This window comes from Microcebus murinus, chromosome 18, assembly GCF_040939455.1.
Source record: "Microcebus murinus isolate Inina chromosome 18, M.murinus_Inina_mat1.0, whole genome shotgun sequence".
Lineage (NCBI taxonomy): Eukaryota > Metazoa > Chordata > Mammalia > Primates > Cheirogaleidae > Microcebus > Microcebus murinus.
This window is the reverse complement of record NC_134121.1, coordinates 20,625,076-20,641,574: the sequence shown is the minus strand read 5'-3', so window position 1 is coordinate 20,641,574 and position 16,499 is coordinate 20,625,076.

Below are 16,499 nucleotides of genomic sequence, written 5' to 3'. Positions count from 1 at the left end.
AACCAAATAGTGGATGAGGGGATGTTTCTCTTTATAGATATTTTCCAGGTACTAAATTAAGATGGAATAACACCATTTTGTAATGATCATCTATGGCTACTAACATCAAAAGAAGAGACCCAACTAGATATGATGTACCTTCTGAGGGAAGAACAGAGCTCTACCTATGAAGTAGTCTAACTTTGTCCGCAAATTAAATCTGATCAAAACTCTAGATCTAACTACCAATTCACAGGAGGAACACGTTAGATGATACCATGGGATTACTGTTAGCAGAATGCTGATGCAAGGACATACACCTATAATCCTGGCTACTGGGGAGACTGAGGGGAAAGAATTGCTTGAGTCCAGGAGTTCGAGACCAGCCTGGGCAACATAGCAAGAACCTGTCTCTTAAAAAAAAAAAAAAAAAAACAACTATGGGAAACTTTACAGGGAAAACAATATAACTTCTTCAATAAATAAAGTGAGACACAGAAAGGAGAATCTATAAATTTAAAAAAAGACTTAAGGGACATTGGAGGCCAATGTGGTGGCACATGCCTTTCATCCTATTACCAAAAGCTTGGCCACCAGGCAGAATCAGAGGACAAGTGGTTTAAGAAGGAAGGAAAGAGAGTTTACTTTGCAAAGGAAGAAAAATGGTAGACCTTCTTTCTCAAAACCCCAAATTTCCTAAACATAGGCAGAAATACAGAGCTTTTAAAGGGAGGGTTCTCAGCTTCAGGCAATTACTGTGGTTAATTATTCTAATCCTCCCATCTCTGCCTAAGACAAAGCCTGTGAACTGCCAGGGCTGGCTCCACCTGGGAGGGTTTTTTTTTGTTTGTTTTTTTGAGACAGAGTCTCGCTCTGTTGCCAGGGAGTGCCATGGCATCAGCCTAGCTCACAGCAACCTCAAACTCCTGGGCTCAAACGATCCTCCTGCCTCAGCCTCCCAAGGAGCTGGGACAACAGGCATGTGCCACTATGCCCGGCTAATTTTTTCTTCATATTTTTAGTTGTCCAATTAATTTCTTTCTATTTTTACTAGAGGCGGGGTCTCACTCTTGCTCAGGCTGGTTTCAAACTCCTGACTTTAAGCGATCCACCCACCTCAGCCACCAGGGAGTTTTAACAAAACACTTAACCTGCCTCAGGGATACAGACCAGAATTCAGGTCCCAAAAAGAGTAGGGGAAATTTTGAGGAGACAGAAAATCTCTTTGTCATTTTTTCCCAGGCCATTTCCTCTGTTACAATCCCAGCTACTGAGGAAACTGAGGCAGGAGGATGCTTGAGCCTGGGAGTTCCAGACCAACCTGGGCAACAAATGTTGAAATGTATCCAAATGTTGAAGTACCTATACTTTGACCCAGGAGTTCCACTTTTGGGACTGTAACCTAAAGAAACACTCACAAGGATGTTCCCTGAGACATTGTTAGTGACAGCAGGGAAACAGCAAACAACCCCAATGTCCAAGTGGGTGTTTAAATAAATTATGGTACATCTATACAATGGAATGCCATGAAGCTGTTAAGAAGAATGAAGACTCACACCTATGCTATAATAAAAAATAAATATTTGGTCTTTGTCCCTGGTTCCCAGAACAGACCTCCTAAGTCCCTTGGAATTTACTGTCTATTGTATGTTAATGAGGTGATTCACAGGGAAAGAGGAGACCTTCTTAGTTTCAGGATGGCGCAGGTGGTCAGAAAAACCAAGTTTTAAAGGGTTAGAACTTTTCAGGGTCCCCACCCACTACCCCCCTGACCGGCCACTCCCCCCACCTCCACAGAGAGGCGAGAGCTGGAGATTGAAGGAGATTGAGTTGTCACCAGTGGCCACTGATTTAATCAATCATGCCTACATAATGAAACCTCCTTAAAAACCCCTGAACACATCAATGTGCCATGAGGGCAGCACACCACATCTCCATGGGGACAGAAGCTGCTGTCGGTGGATCATTTGGGACTTTATCCTAGTACTGTGTTTCCCCAAAAATAAGACCCACCCATAAAATAAGCCATAGCAAGATTTCTAGGCATTTGTGCAATATAAGCCATACCCCAAAATAAGACCTAGCGATGGGCATGGCTACACAGCGTATCGGCACAACCCATGCATCTCGTTGCGGAGAGGGAAAGAAGACGAGCAGCCCTTCTCATCTGCCCCATGAGAGCTCTATTGCTCCACATGAGAGATTGGGGCCAATGGTTCTAAAGGAAATAGAGTCGCAAGAAATTCAGGATGGAATTCAGGGTTTGGTTAGGATGATGTTCCAGAAGAAGACGATTTAACTATATTTGAATAACTGTAGATTGTTGTACCGTACTTAAAAAAAAAATCCCCTGAAAATAAGCCCTAGGGTGTCTTCTTGAGGACAAATAAATATAAGACCCTGTCTTATTTTTGGGGAAACATGGTAGGCACCTCTTCATCTGCTGCTCGTTTGTATCCTTTGTGATAAACTGTATTAGTAAGTATAGTGTGTTCCTGAGTTCGGTGAGTTGTTCTGCTGAATTATCAAACCGGGGTTGGGAGGCTGTGGAAGCCCCGAATTTGTAGTCTGCTGGGCACGACTGTGGGTAGCCTAGGCACACCATTTGCAGCTGGTGCTGACGTGTGGGCAGTCCCATGGGACTGAACCCTGTTGGTTTTCTGTTGCCACGGACCCCCAGGTTGAAGGTCACGTAAAGTGAGCATACCCAGATAAACCAAGTGCACAACCAGGGATGGAACCTAAGGGGTTGGATTGCGGAGGGAGGACTGAATTAAGAAGTGGACACTGCATGGCAGGATCCAGGATCCAATCATATTGAGCCCTGGTACCCTGTGGCAGGCAGGATCCAGTCAGATCATGTCTCCCAGCATCACCTCATCGAAAGATCCAATCAGATCGCTCGTCATTACTCTCTGACTGTAAAACAAAACAGCCTTTGCTCAGGGACACACTGCTTTGGGAACTATCCCCCATGTGCTCCTTACTTGTGCAAAGTAATAAAACCCCCTTGCTGTAACTGGCTTGGCTGTGTCTGTCGGCCTGGTAACTACCAAGCAAAGTTAGTGTCAGAATTGAATCGAATTGTTGGACACCCAGTTGGCGCTAAAGAATTAGAGAACTGGTTGGTGTCTGGGAAAAAAAAACCAAAATGTATTGTCATGGAAAGATCTCCAAGACTTTTCTCTTTTTTCCCAAGACAGACTCTCACTCTGTCACCCTGGGTAGAGTGCAGTGGCATCATCGTAGCTTACTGCAAACTCAAACTCCTGGGCTCAAGCAATCCTCTTTCCTCAGCCTCCTGAGTAGCTCGGACTTGCTTAGTCTGGTCTTAAACTCCAGAGCTCAATTGATCCTTCCACCTCAGTCTCCCAAAATACTAGGATTACAGGTGTGAACCACTCACTGCACCCAACCCAAGACTGAGATGAAAAACCAAACCAAAACAAAAAATAAGTTCCAGTTCATTGAACAAAACACAATTCTATTACTGTAGCAAACCCAAATCTGTCCTTTGTTCATTTTTTTCATCCAACAAATATTTATTGTCCACCAATTGTGTACCAGAGTGCTATGCTAGGCATGTGTACAAATGAAAATATATTTTAAAAGCTCCAAATGGAAACTGACCAAATTGGACATAGTTATTACCCCAGGGACAGGTGCCAGATTGGAAAGAGATGTTACTTTTTTATTTTATACTCTTCTGGATTCTTTAAATTTTCTTTCACAAATTCTTATTGCTTTTGTAATTTAGACAATGTAAAAAATACGAGATGCATGTGAGACCTTTTCTTGCTTGTTCCTAGAAATAGAAGTCTGAAATCGGCAGAACCTTGGCAGCATGAGGAGGAAACCGACACCATTCTGCAGTAATTAGTAAGTGTCATTATGCACCTCCTGACGAGATGCAATAGGAAGCACACGCCAGCACCTGCCAAAAATGCTTAATCTGAATCTAATCATAGGGAAACAATCAGACTAATACAGATTATGCAGGCATTCTATATGACAACTGGCCTGGAATCTTTGGAAACATCAATGCATGAAAGATACAAATAAATCAGTAAAAAGGCAGGAGAACTACTCTAGGTTAAAAGAGGCTAAAGAGACATGTTGACAAATGCTATGTGTGATGTGAACCTTGTTTAGATCATGAATCAACAAAACAACATATTAATATTTTTTAAAGTTACAGTACATTATACAAAAATCAGTTGCCTCGAGGTTGAGAGTTGGAGCCAGTAAAAAAAAAAAAAGTTGTATTTCTGTACACTAGTAATGAACAATGCTTTCTTTGTTTCATTCTGAAAATGAAATGAAGAAAGCAATCCTATTTACAACAGCATCAAAAAGAATATACTGGCCGGGCGCGGTAGCTCACGCCTGTAATCCTAGCTCTCTGGGAGGCCGAGGCGGGCGGATTGCTCAAGGTCAGGAGTTCGAAACCACCCTGACCAAGAGCGAGACCCCGTCTCTACTATAAATAGAAAGAAATTAATTGGCCAACTAATATATATAGAAAAAATTAGCCGGGCATGGTAGCGCATGCCTGTAGTCCCAGCTACTCGGGAGGCTGAGGCAGAAGGATTGCTTGAGCCCAGGAGTTTGAGGTTGCTGTGAGCTAGGCTGACGCCATGGCACTCACTCTAGCCTGGGCAACAAAGTGAGACTCTGTCTCAAAAAAAAAAAAAAAAAAAAAAAGAATATACTATTTTGGAATAACCAAAGCAGTGTAGGACTTGCACACTGAAAACTACAAAATATCATTGAAAGAAATTAACAAAAACCTAAATAAATGGAAAGACATCCCATGGTCACAGATTAGAAGACTTTAATATTGGTAACATGGCAATATTCCTCACATGGATATACAGATTCAATCCAATCCCTATCAAAATCTCATCTGATATTTTTTGCAGAAATTGAAAAGCTGATCCTAAAATTCAAATTTCAAAATCTTATACAAAAAGTAGCTCAAAGTAGATTAAAGTTTTAAATGTAAGAGCTAAAACTATAATACTCTTAGAAGAAAACATAGGGGTAAATCTTTATGACCTTGGATTAGGCAACAGTTTCTTAAATATGACCCAAAAAAGCATAAGCAACCAAAGAAAATATATACATATATTGTTGTCTATCAAAATTTAAAACTTCTTTATATCAAAAAGCACTATTGGCCGGGCGTGGTGGCTCATGCCTGTAATCCTAGCACTCTGGGAGGCCGAGGCGGGCGGATTGTTCAAGGTCAGGAGTTCGAAACCAGCCTGAGCAAGACCAAGACCTCGTCTCTACTATAAATAAAAATGAAATTAATTGGCCAACTAATATACATAGAAAAAATTAGCCGGGCATGGTGGTGCATACCTGTAGTCCCAGCTACTAGGGAGGCTGAGGCAGGAGGATCACTTGAGCCCAGGAGTTTGAGGTTGCTGTGAGCTAGGCTGACGCCACGGCACTCACTCTAGCCTGGCAACAAAGTGAGACTCTGTCTCAAAAAAAAAAAAAAAAAAAAAAAGCACTATCAAGAAATTAAGAAGACAATATATAGAATTGGAGAAAATATTTGCAATTGATATAACTGATGAAGGTCTAATATCTAAAAAATCTAAAACCTCTTACAACTCAACAAGAAAAAGGCAAATAATGCAGCTAAAAATTAGGCAAAGGATTTGCCTAATTTTCTAAATAAGAGAGATTCTAATTCTTAAATAAGAGAGAACTTCTACAAATGACCAACAAGCACATCAAAAGAAGTTCAACATCATTAACTATTAGAGAAATGTAAATAAATCAAAAACACAATGATATACCACTTCATGCCCACTAGGATGGCTATTTTACAAAAAAAAAAAAGGAAAATAGTGAGTGTTGGTGAGAATGTGGAGAAATTGAAACCCTCATACATTGCTGATGGGGATATAAAATGATACGACCACTTTGGAAAACTGTTGGGTGATTCCTCAATAAATTAAACACAGAGTTAACACATGACCCAGCAATTCCTCTCCTAGATATAAACAGAGAGAACTGAAAACATATGTTCATACAAAAACTTGTACATGAATGTTCATAACAGTATTATTCATAATAGCCAAAAAGTAGAAACAATCTGGATGTCCATCAACTGATGAATGGATAGACAAAACTTAGATATGCATACAATGGAGTATTATTCAGCCATAAAAAATGAAATACTGATACATGCTACAATGTAGATGAACCTTGAAAACATTATGCTAAGCGAAAGAAGCCAGACACAAAAGACCATATATATGATTCAATTTATATGAAATGTCCAGAATAGGTAATCCATAGAGAGAGGAAGCAGATTAGTGGTTGCCAAGGGCTAGGGGAATGGGAGAATGGGAAGTGACTACTAATGAGTATGGGGTTTCTTTTTGGGGTGATGAAAATATACTAGAATTAAATAATGGTGATGGTTGTACAACCTTGTGAATATACTAAAACCTGAACGAATCTAGAAATAGCCAAAACTATTTTTTAATTCTTTATTTTTAATTATTATGGGTACATAATATTTGTATATCCTGATAGGGTACATGTGATGTTTTGATACAGGTATACAGTGTGAATTAATCATCAGGGTAATTGGGGGTATCCATCGCCTTAGGCATTTAACATTTCTTTATGTTAGTAACATTCCAGTTCCACTTTTTTAGTCCTTTTAAAGTATATGCTAACTTGTTGTTGATTATAGTCACTTTGTTGTGCTGGCAAAAAAACCTATTTTTAACAAGTAGGACAGTGGGAGGTCTTATACTACCTAATTCAAGAGTAGGTCTTGGCCGGGCACTGTGGCTCACGCCTGTAATCCTAGCTCTTGGGAGGCTGAGGCGGGCGGATTGCTCAAGGTCAGGAGTTCAAAACCAGCCTGAGCAAGAGCGAGACACCGTCTCTACTATAAATAGAAAGAAATTAATTGGCCAACTGATATATATATAAAAAAAAAAAATTAGCCGGGCATGGTGGCACATGCCTGTAGTCCCAGCTACGTGGGAGGCTGAGGCAGGAGGATTGCTTGAGCCCAGGAGTTTGAGGTTGCTGTGAGCCAGGCTGACGCCACGGCACTCACTCTAGCCTGGATAACAAAGCGAGACTCTGTCTCAAAAAAAAAAAAAAAAGAGTAGGTCTTGAAAAACGTTAGTAATCAAGAGACAGTGCATGATGTTACCATGAGGACAAACATATATATCAATGGAACAGCCAGGGTCCAGAAATTGATCCACACTTTTACAGTCAATTGATTTTTGACAAAACTGTCAAAGTAATTTGGTGAGGAAAAGACAATCTTTTTACTAAATGGTGCTGAAATAACCAGATATCCACATGGAAAAAAAAATAATAACCTCTATCCTTACTCTATATCATACCCCCAAATCAACTAAAAATGGATTATAGGCCCCAAAATAAGATCTAAAACTATTATATTATACTTCTAGAACAGGGGGTAGGGAACCTGTGGCCTTCTAGGTCCTTAAGTGTGGCCTTTAGACTGAATCCAAATTTTATAGAACAAATTATTTTATTTTTATTAATACATTTTTGTTCATCTTTTGTATTTTTATTTTATTTTTAAAATGAATGTACTTAAAAATACCACAGAATAAAAAAAATTTCAACAATATAATCCTCCCAGATTGATGGGCACAGTTAGAACATTTGTAAGCCATAAGGGCTAAATTCATGGCTGCTATGCTCATGATTTAGTTCTAACTTCCCCGGCCTGGCTGGCGCCACTAATCATATGCCACTGCGGCACAACGCTGGTGGGCAAGCGTTCATGGGGGTCGAGCATGCCAGTCTGTTATCAGCTTTTGACAACAGTGCACCGTATTTCGGTTTGAAGTGGAATTTGTGAATAGTTGCACAGCTCAACGGTATTTTTTAATTTGTCTGCTTAACAGCCCATCGTGTCAAAGAAGACTGAGAGAATACTGAAGGAAGAAAACAGAATTTTTTAAATGAGATTTGGGAATTGCAATATTATCTTGTTTCTGCTAAATATAAGATGAATTGCTTGCTTCATGATTCTGCAATATCAACATTAAAGAAATTCAAAGTGCATCAGCATTATAACACTAATAAGGAAAACAAATATTTTAAATTAGAAGGAGAGGCATGAAAGTTTGTGCTGCAGAAATTAAAAGACGAAAAGCAAAAGTAAAGACAATTCTTTCAAGCAGCAATAAGACCTGGAAATAATGCCACTGAAGCAACTTATAAAGTAGCTTATATACTCGGGGAGGAAAAAGGGGGAAATCATTCGGTGATGTAGAAATTGTGAAAGAATGCATTGTCAAAAGTTGTAGGATCCTTAGACCCTGATAACGTTTCAAAGTACAAACAACAGCCTCTTTTAAGGAGACCCATAACTGATCTGCAGCATGAATTAGCCTTCAACTTAACAGAACAATTTCATGCAATACTTCCAAAGGAAAATATATATTATTCAATTGCTTTCGAACTGATACTACAGACTCAGCACACGTTTTATACTTCATTCAGGTCATAACAGAACATTTTCTTTGCTACGAAGAGTTAACTCACTTTGGGCATTCTTGTGAACTGAACACGGGGAACGGATATCTCCGATTTTCAAAATAAATGTCATGAAGTTGGACTGAATTTGGTAAATTTAGTGAGTGTATGTACAGATGGTGTACCTTCCATGACAGGAAAATATGAAGGGTTTATTACGTAGATTTTTTTAAAAGAGTATTAACAGATCCAGATGCTGCATTTCTTTTCATTGTATCTTGCATCAGCAAAATCTCTGTGCTAAAGCTACTATTTTTTTTTTTTTTTTTTTTGAGACAGAGTCTCGCTTTGTTGCCCGGGCTAGAGTGAGTGCCGTGGCGTCAGCCTAGCTCACAGCAACCTCAAACTCCTGGGCTCGAGTGATCCTTCTGCCTCAGCCTCCCGGGTAGCTGGGACTACAGGCATGTGCCACCATGCCCGGCTAATTTTATATATATATATCAGTTGGCCAATTAATTTGTTTCTATTTATAGTAGAGACGGGGTCTCGCTCAGGCTGGTTTTGAACTCCTGACCTTGAGCAATCCGCCCGCCTCGGCCTCCTAAGAGCTAGGATTACAGGCGTGAGCCACAGCACCCGGCCTTAAAGCTACTATTTTAAGTGACACTTTGCAACAAGTTATAAGTATTGCTAACTATATTCATGCAAATTCAACAGGACATCATTGGTTTTGTAACATGTGAAAGTTGAATGATGAGGTATTTATTCAGTGTGGATTTGCCACATCATTCTAAGGTGCGTTGGCTATTGCAGGGATAGGTGTTAGCCAAAATTTTATCTCTGTGAGAACAGATAGTTGAATTTTATGAAGAACAAAATCAGCAAGTGAATTATTGAAAGATTTCTATAGGAATGCAGCATTTCTGTAGGATATCATGTCAAATCAAAACAACTTGAATATTCCTTTGCAAGGTAAAACTAAGTCTATATATGATATGTGGCAAAAAGTCCAAGCATTTCTAACAAAAAAATCTATCGTTTTTCAAAACACTGCTTCAAAAGGAAATTTTGGATGAACATTTTCCCCAGTTAGCAAAGGTCATTGATGAGTAGGATGATATATGAGAATCATCTGAAGAACAGGCAACTGTTATAGCCCTATTAGTTGGAGAACACAATCAAAGTTCCCTGACTTTGAGAATCATGACATCACACTCAAATTAGCATTTCAGCCTCACCTAGTTGATATCACCAAGGCACCTAAAGAACTACAGATGGGCCGGGCAGCTCACCCCTGTAATCCTAGCTCTCTGGGAGGCTGAGGCGGGCTGATTGCTCAAGGTCAGGAGTTCGAAACCAGCTTGAGCAAGAGTGAGACCCCCGTCTCTACTATAAATAGAAACAAATTAATTGGCCAACTAATATATATAGAAAAAATTAGCCGGGCATGGTGGCGCATGCCTGTAGTCCCAGCTACTGGGGAGGCTGAGGCAGCAAGATTGCTTGAGCCCAGGAGTTTGAGGTTGCTGTGAGCTAGGCTGATGCCACGGCACTCACTCTAGCCTGGGCAACAAAGTGAGACTCTGTCTCAAAAAAAAAAAAAAAAAAAAAAAAAAAAGAACTACAGATGCAACTGAGCTCTCAGTAATCAGTGGATCCAACCTTTTTGGCACCAGGGAGCATTTTCATGGAAGACAATTTTTCCACGGATGGGGGAGTGGGGAGGGATAGTTTCAGGATGATTCGCATTACATTTATTGTATACTTTATTTCTATTATTACATTGTAATATATAATGAAATAATTATACAACTCACCATAGGTTGGGGACCCTTGCAGTAGATGACATTTTAAAGTTTGATGCTAAGAAAGATCCAATTGAAATACGGAAAAATGCAGTAGAATATCCTGAAGCAACAAGCCTGGAAAATGGGTTCTTGCTTTTCAACCACTTATTGCTGAAAATCTATATTGTCCTACCTAACCCAAATCAAGAAGCCCTTAAGGTCACAAATGACTGATAACCCACTTAGAGGATCATCTGAAACAGTGGACCTCCACGCTGCAACCAAATGTTCAAACGCTTTCCAGCAAAAAGCAGACACAACAAAATCATGAAAAAGTTAGTTAACTTTAAAATTAGCAAATAGTTTTCATTTTTTGAAATAACTACATAATAATTAGATTTTTACAAAATAATGTACACTTTTAAGTATATCTAATTGAAGTTTCTTGAATGTGGCCTTATTTGATTACAGCTAAGTTAATGCAGCCTCCCAACATGAAAAGGTTCCCCACCCCTGTTCTAGAAGAAAACATAGGAGAAATTGTGACATTGGGTTAAGCAAAGATTTCTTAAACAGGACACAAAAAGTTCAAACTATTAAAAAATTAATAAAATGTGCTTCATCAAAATAAAAAACATCCTCTATTCAATAGTCAGATGTAAGAAAATGAAAAGGCAAGCCACAGACTAGGACAAAATTATTTGCAAAACATATATCTGAAAAAAAAAAAACCGAAAAAAATATATCTGACAAAGAGCATGACTAAAGACTATAAAGAACGATTACAACTCAATTATAAAAAGACATCCAAGCCGGGCGCGGTGGCTCACGCCTGTAATCCTAGCACTCTGGGAGGCTGAGGCGGGCGGATTGCTCGAGGTCAGGAGTTCGAAATCAGCCTGAGCAAGAGCGAGACCCTGTCTCTACTATAAATAGAAAGAAATTAATTGGCCAACTAATATATATACAAAAAATTAGCCGGGCATGGTGGCGCATGCCTGTAGTCCCAGCTACCCGGGAGGCTGAGGCAGAAGGATCACTCGAGCCCAGGAGTTTGAGGTTGCTGTGAGCTAGGCTGACGCCAGGGCACTCACTCTAGCCTGGGCAACAAAGTGAGACTCTGTCTCAAAAAAAAAAAAAAGACATCCAATAAAAAGCCAAACAAAAGGGCCGGGCGTGGTGGCTCATGCCTGTAATCCTAGCACTTTGGGAGGCCGAGGCGGGGGGATTGCTCAAGGTCAGGAGTTCGAAACCAGCCTGAGCGAGACCCCGTCTCTACCAAAAATAGAAAGAAATTAATTGACCAACTAAAAATATATATACAAAAATTTAGCCGGGCATGGTGGCGCATGCCTGTAGTCCCAGCTACTGGGGAGGCTGAGGCAGAAGGATCGCTGAGCCCAGGAGTTTGAGGTTGCTGTGAGCTAGGCTGACACCACGGCACTCACTCTAGCCTGGGCAACAAAGCGAGACTCTGTCTCAAAAAAAAAAAAAAAAAAAAAAAGCCAAACAAAAGATTGGAACAGACACTTCACAAAAGAAGATATGCAAATGGTCAGTAAGTCCATGAAAAGATGTTGTACATCATTAATCATAAGGGAAATGCAAATTAAAACCACTATAAGATAGCATTATACACCTACTAAAATGACTAAAATGAAAAGACTGACAACAGTTTAAGTACTAACAAGGACGAAGAGCAATGGGACTCTCATACATTGCTGGTAGCAACAGAAAATGTTACGGCCACCTTGGAAAACATTACATGGCAGCATCTTATAAAGTTAAACATACAGTTGCCATGTGACCCAGCATTCCCATTCTTACATGGATTTTTTTGAGATAAATGAAAACATATGTTCACACAAAGACAACTGAAATGTACATCAACCGGCGAATAGAGAAACAAATAGGGGTATAGTGATCCAATAGAATATTCCTCAGCGATAAAAAGGAATTATATAACCATTAATGACTCTCTTAATCTTATCAAAGTACCATTTACTTATCTGCAAGATTAGATAATAATGCTTTTGTCACAGCATTTTATTTTTTATTTTTATATTTACAATGATCATGGTGTGTTTTGTTTACTTTCTAGTAAATAAAGTTCTCAGAAAACTAAAAAATCAATCTTTTTTTTAAATTTTGGCATATTATGGGGGTGCAAATGTTTAGGTTAAGTGTGTTGCCTTTCCTCCTCTCCCCTCCCAGTCAGAGCTTCAAGCGTGTCCATCCCACAGACGGTGGGCATCGCACTCATTATGTATGTATATACCCATCCCCTCCTTCCCCCCATCCATCTGCCAGACGCCCGATAAATGTTATTCCTATATGTCCACTTAGGTGTTGATCAGTTAATACCAATTCGTTGGTGAGTACATGTGGTGATTATTTTTCCATTCTTGGGTCACTTCACTTAGAATGGGTTCCAGTTCTATCCAGGAAAATACAAGAGGTGGTATATCACTGTTGTTTCTTATAGCTGAATAGTACTCCATGGTATACATATACCACATTTTATTAATTCATTCATGTATTGATGGGCACTTCGGTTGTTTCCACATCTTTGCAATTGTGAACTGTGCTGCTATAAACATTCGAGTGCAGGCGTCTTTTTTATAGAGTATCTTTTGTTGTTTGGGGTAGATGCCTAGTAATGGGATTGCTGGATCAAATGGTAGATCTACTTGTATGGCTTTAAGGTATCTCCATATTGCTTTCCACAGAGGTTGAACTAGTTCCTATCTCTCCACATTCACATCAACATTTATTGTTTTGGGACTTTTTTTTTTTTTTTTTTTTTGAGACAGAGTCTTGCTTTGTTGCCCAGGCTAGAGTGAGTGCCGTGGCGTCAGCCTAGCTCACAGCAACCTCAATCTCCTGGGCTCAAGCAATCCTTCTGCCTCGGCCTCCCGAGTAGCTGGGACTACAGGCATGCACCACCATGCATGGCTAATTTTTTTTGTATATATATCAGTTGGCCAATTGATTTCTTTTTATTTTATAGTAGAGACAGGGTCTCGCTCTTGCTCAGGCTGGTTTTGAACTCCTGACCTCAAGCAATCCGCCTGCCTCAGCCTCCCAGAGTGCTGGGATTATAGGCGTGAGCCACCGCGCCCGGCCTGTTTTGGGACTTTTTAATAAAGGTCATTCTCACTGGAGATAAGTGATATCTCATTGTGGTTTTGATTTGCATTTCCCTGATGATTAGAGATATCGAGCATTTTTTCATGTTTGTTGGCCATTATTCTGTCTTCTTTCGGAAAGTTTCTGTTCATGTCCTTTGCCCACTTTTTGATAGGGTTGTTTGATTTTTTTCTTGCTGATTTTCCTAAATTCTAAATAGATTCTAGTTATCAGCCCTTTATCAGATGTGTAGCTTGCGAAAATGTTCTCCCATTCTGTAGGTTGTCTGTTTGCTCTCATGACAGTTTCTTTGGCTGTGTCATGGCATTTTAAAAAAATGTTTTTTAGAGGCAGAGTCTTGCTCTGTTGCCCAGGCTGGAGTGCAGTGGCATGATCCTAGCTCATTGCAGCCTCAAACTTCTGGGCTCAAGTGATCCTCCTGCCTCAGCCTCCCGAGTAGCTAGGACTACAGGCATGCCAACCACCTGGCTTTTCATAGCATTATAATGAGGGTTGAATGCAATAAAGTACACTAAAATGCCTATTTCTGACCCTAGAGGGAGGGGAAGGGAATGGAGGAAATATAAATACACATGACATAGATCAAACTCAAAAACATCATGTTAAGTTTCAACGATCAAGCACCAAAGACTACATTCATCATATACAATTCTAGAAAAGGCAAAACTATGGTGACAGAAATTCTAGAAAACTATGGTTGCCTGGGGCTGGGAGCTGGGGTAAGGGACTGACTACAGATGGCCAGGGGGGACCTTTCTTACCATGCTAGAACTGTTCCATATCTTGATTACTGTGGATATTACACAACTGTTTGCCATTACCCAAATTCATCAAATTGTACACTTAAAACAAGTACATTTTATCATATTATGCCTCAATAAAGCTAGAAATAAATAAAATAATGATGTGGGGGCCCCTTCCCAGAGATTCTGAATGAATTAATGTTGGAGGAAGCCTAAGATTGGTTATTCTTAATATCTCTCCCAGGTTATTCCAAATTGTAGTTGGGCAAACTCTTACATTAGAGAATGCAAGCCTTGTGGATGAGGTCTTCAAAGGCAGGGGCCTTTTTTCTGTGTTCACACCTTCAGTACTCAAAGATATAGGTCCTATCCCAGCCCAACTTTCCCCAGGTACCTTCCTCTTAGCTACACTCTGCTTTCATTCTCTTCCCCTATCCATACTCCTAGCCCTTTCCTGCTGACTCAGATAAGCAAGAAGAAAGTGAGGCAGAAAGCAGTTCACACTGAAGTGTGAATGACTGATGGTCAAATTTTATATTTCTATAGAGGCTGCTAATTCAACCAAAGGAATTCTTTTAATGGTAGAATCCCTGGGAGCACGACCTTCAAAATTTTCTTCCTATTCTGTCCTTTGTTTAAGGGTATTCCTGCTTTAAGATGATACAAAATCCAAAAAGCCTAGATGAGTCCTAATCATTCATTCATCCATTCATCATTCATTCATTCCCTTAGCAGACATGTACTGGGCACTGACTCTATTTTGAACCTTGTTAGGTGCTGGGGAAGTTGGAGGAATAAGAGGTGCCAAACGGCCAGGATCCTTGAAGAGCCTTGTGGACTTAAGACATGAGGAGCCAGGGACTTGAAGAGCTGTGGAATTAATTATAGTATAGTGTAACCAGTGCTGGAACCAAGATAAGTCCCTCTGGAGACAGTCATGCCTAACTGGACCTGGGTATAACTGGTTCCATGAACAAATTTCAATGACCCCAATATGTACTTTTATAATCCTCTCCCTTAACTAACTACTTGATCTTTTGAGTTGTTTCCCAGAAATGGAGGATTTTCTGCAAGACAAAAGAGTTGAGATTCTGAAGACCCCTAGGCAGACTTCCTGACACCAAAACCCACCACCCCCCACAACCTGCTCCAATGCACATAGCTTCTCCTTAAAAAAAACCAAAAAGCCCATGACCTGTGTTAGTCGGGAGACAGATTTGAGGCAGCTTCCTCCATTCTCCCCAAAAGATGTCTTTCCTATTAAAAATTCCTTTCTTCCTTGGCGATCTTCATTGTCTCAGTAACTGGATCTTTATGCAGTGAGCAACTGGACCTGGGTCAAAACCTCCTGGGATTTCAGTAACATGGGGAAGGGAAGGTTTCAGAGATAAAGGCTCATCGTGAGCTGAGCTTTGACAGGTGAAAAAGGGTCTTACCAGGTAGAGGAGGAAGCAGCCAGGTGGAGGAAGGATTACTTGGGGGACTGGTGAAGCACCTCATGCATCAGAGAGGGCATGGGGAGGTTGGAGACTGACTCAGTGACGTGGACCTAGTGCAATTTTTTTTATTTGGGAGGTTGTGCCAGGAAGTAGGAGTAGAGGATAGGGAAAGGGAGACAGAGACAAACAAGAAGGGAAAGCCAATAGTGAGCTCATTAGTGATTTGTTACTACTGTGAGCAGCTGGGGCTCATTCCTATTGGAGACCACAGAACAACCATATAAAATGTGCCTCAGGAAGTCCCCCCAAAGATGGTAGGTTGGGGTCATTTATTAACCAGCGCCTATTTCCACTGGCCATGGGATGTCCTTGGAGGTGTTAACTTCCACGTTTCTATCTGGGTTGCTCTTGAGAGCACTGTGACTTTGAAAAGAGTCCTAGGCAGAAGAGAGTGGTGCAGGTGGGTGTTTGAGGTGAGACCCCAGCTGCCCATGGGAACTATCCACTGCAGCTGCAGCAGAAATCCAAACTAGGCCAAGGGGAGGTGGCGTGGGACACAAAAGGCATCTGCTATTAAAGGTCACTCAGGTTGGGGGACTAAATGGGTTCAGCAAGCAGAAGAAATTGAGGAAGAAAGTAGGCCATGTGCAGTGGCTCACGCCTGTAATCCTAGCACTCTGGGAGGCCAAGGCGGGCAGATTGCTCGAGGTCAGGAGTTCAAAACCAGCCTGAGCAACAGCGAGATCCCTGTCTCTACTATAAATAGAAAGAAATTAATTGGCCAACAAATATATATAGAAAATATTAGCCAGGCATGGTGACGCATGCCTGTAGTCCCAGCTATTCAGGTGGCTGAGGCAGCAGGATTGCTTGAGCCCAGGAGTTTGAGGTTGCTGTGA